The 3,075-nt window shown below is 42.4% G+C and overlaps 1 non-coding gene across 1 annotated transcript; it reads right to left on the bottom strand.

The window, feature by feature from the left end:
• Positions 1–2,786: 2,786 nt before the first annotated feature.
• Trnas-gga (transfer RNA serine (anticodon GGA)) lies at positions 2,787–2,870 on the bottom strand. Its single transcript is given in 2 exon segments — positions 2,787–2,821; positions 2,831–2,870. It is a non-coding gene; the product is annotated as a tRNA-Ser (tRNA).
• Positions 2,871–3,075: the final 205 nt, after the last annotated feature.

The following is a 3,075-nucleotide window of genomic DNA, read 5'->3' as shown; positions in this document are numbered from 1 at the left end:
ATGAGCAAGATTAGCTATTCAAGTCCTGTCGAGCGCAAGTGATGGATGACGGGGGAGAAAAACGTATCCAGCGTCAAAATCGAATAGGCTATTTGCCTTTAGCAATTTCGAGACGAAACGAAAACTTAAATCTGAATGATCGGACGAAATTTGAAGGCAATTTCTGCCAATTATTAGCACCTTAATCATCCTTGGTAGTACACAATTTTCCTGCCTGACTACGGAAGGCGGTAGAAACGGAAATGAATGACCCGTTATATAGTCTTACCCGTAACATGATTACGAACTGCGGACGTATATTTAAGGAAAATTCCCAGTACTAGAGAGGCAGATGTGTGGAACATCACCAAACTCCCAGCCTAGTTGTCCGTGCACCGAAAATAAATTTCTTCAACAGAAGCAATAAGAAATTTATCAACGAAACATAAGATTCGCAGAAGGATCATTAGCTTTGTAATTCGCAATTAATGGACTGAAAGCCATTTAACAACAATTTTTGTAGATATTGAGAAAGCGTTTGACAATGAACGAATGGGAAGAAATAGGTGAGGTACTGAAGAGAGAGGATTAGGCTTCAGATACCAACTGACGTGGAACCTTTAAATCTGACTGCCGTTTTGGTGACTGCTAAATATAGGCACAGATTAGGAAATAGTCCATCGAGGAAGTACACTAACAAAGCTTTTTTGATGTGTAGATCGTCACATAACGGAAGAAAGGTTATCTTGGAAATTCTGAGGCCAAGTAGTCTTGAGATTTGACTAATAAAAAGAGAAAAGATCTGCATTATTGCTTCAGGCCTTCTACGTGTCCTCATTCTGGAAAATGTCTAACACTGATTTAGGGACGCTGCTGCATTATGATTTGTAATAAGGATACGGCTACCCGTCCACCACGTAACACTGACTGGTCGAATGCACGTCCGGTTACAGTTCAAGCTGCCAACGCAGTTCTGCTATGACGTTGCTAATATGTCAGGAATGAAGTTCTCTGAACTTTTTGGACGAACTGTGTGGTTTAACGGCAGCCTATGGGACTGTTTCCGGAAAGACACGGAATTCAAACTATCTGCTCCGTCAGCCAATGGTGCATGTCTAAATCTGTATACTTCAGACGAAGATTTCCATTAAATTCATCCTGATTTTAATCTTAGCATTTCATGTCGACTGCTACTTTTAATAGTGGCACAACTCTTACTAATCAGTTCTCCTCTGACCTCTTACTACTGTCCTAATTTGTTTGAATTATTGCGTATCATTGCACTATTGAAGACGGCTTGTGACAGCAATCCAGTTTTGCATGTTACTAGGGTCTTAGTATTATAAAATCAATGTATACCCGCAACTGATTCTGGTCTTACTACGGCATCTTTCGCTAACATTTTTATCAGTCTGCAGTGTGATGTGATGCAATGCGCATTTTTCATGTTACTGTCATCCCTGAGCACTACCCAGTACCTAATTTACACGTGGTGTAGGGGGGAGCGTCTGATTAGTAATGAAAACTTACTCGGTCCCGTGTTCGAACCCCGCCACTGCTTGAATTAGGAATAAAATTCATGAGCAATGGCAGCCGAAAACTTCCGGCATTAGAGGCCACTCCCCTTCAGTCAACGGCCTTGTCAAAGAGGGCGGAGGAGCGGACAGAGGGTCAGGGCACTTGTCCTTGTGGCGCTGAAGTGCCCCCAAAGGCGGAAGAATCAGCAATGATGAACGGCACGAGGATGCAGGACGCAATGGAAACCACTGCATTAAAGAATGTGTATCCATAGGACATGTGGCCTGTAATTGGAAAGTGTTATGATCTCTCCATTGGCAGAAGATTCCGGACTAGTCCCCCTTAAGGATCTCTAGAAGATGAATGCCAAGGGAGCAGGTGACCATGAGCAAAAGGACTGAATAATCACAGAAAAGATAACGTTCTGCGAGTCTAGGCGGGGATTGTCTGAAGTTTGAAAGTGGTAGGGAAACAAAAGTATGAAAAGGGGATATGATGGTAGACCGTTAACAGTTCAGTGATAGGGTTCTTATCAGGATCCACAGCAGACCAGCACCGACAGTAGTTCAGGTATACATGCTGATGTCGCAAGCAGAAGATGAGAAGTATAAGGATACTGAATGGGCAATTAAGTATGTAAAGGGAGTTTAACAGTCATGGGAGGGTTAGAATCCAATTGCAGGGGAGGAGTAGAAGGAAGGGTTAAGGGAGAATATGGGCTTGGTAGTAAGAAAGAGAGGAGGAGACAGTTGTGCAATGTATCTCAGATGGAAATAGTTAATACTCTGTCGGAGAACCACTACGTAGTTACTTCGATGGTTGAAATATCGGCAAGATGGAGGAAACGAATGCAAAGAAACCAAAATCCAAAACTTGACTTCTGCAGGAAGAAAGCATAAGGAACTTAAAGACAAAGCAGTTGCAAATAGTTGAAACTAGAGAATATTGAAGAACTGGGAAGATTAAAAACAGAAATATTGAAAATAGCTAAAGTGGTACTAAGGAAAGCAAAGAATCTAACCGGGAAAGGATTCCGGAAATATGGAATACAAAAATAGCTCACAATATTCAAGAAAAACAAAATGCTTTTAACGCATTTACAAACACGAACAAATGAAGCATCGGCAATATACAGGGTGTTACAAAAAGGTACGGCCAAACTTTCAGGAAACATTCCTCACAAAAAAAAATGGCTCTGAGCACTATGGGACTCAACTGCTGTGGTCATAAGTCCCCTAGAACTTAGAACTACTTAAACCTAACTAACCTAAGGACATTACACACATCCATGCCCGAGGCAGGATTCGAACCTGCGACCACAGTGGTCGTGCGGTTCCAGACTGTAGCGCCTTTAACCGCTCGGCCACTCTGGCCGGCAACATTCCTCACACACAAAGAAAAGATGTTATGTGGACATGTGTCCGGAAACGCTTAATTTCCATTGTAGAGCTCATTTTAGTTTCTTCCACCTACGCTCAATGGAGCACGTTATGATTTCATACGGGATACTCTACCTGTGCTGCTACAACATGTGCCTTTACAAGTACGACAACATGTGGTTCATGCACAATGGAGCTC

Source organism: Schistocerca serialis, chromosome 2 (assembly GCF_023864345.2).
Source record: "Schistocerca serialis cubense isolate TAMUIC-IGC-003099 chromosome 2, iqSchSeri2.2, whole genome shotgun sequence".
Taxonomy (NCBI): domain Eukaryota; kingdom Metazoa; phylum Arthropoda; class Insecta; order Orthoptera; family Acrididae; genus Schistocerca; species Schistocerca serialis.
Note: the sequence above shows the minus strand (reverse complement) of the source record. Positions and strands in the feature narration are given on the sequence as shown.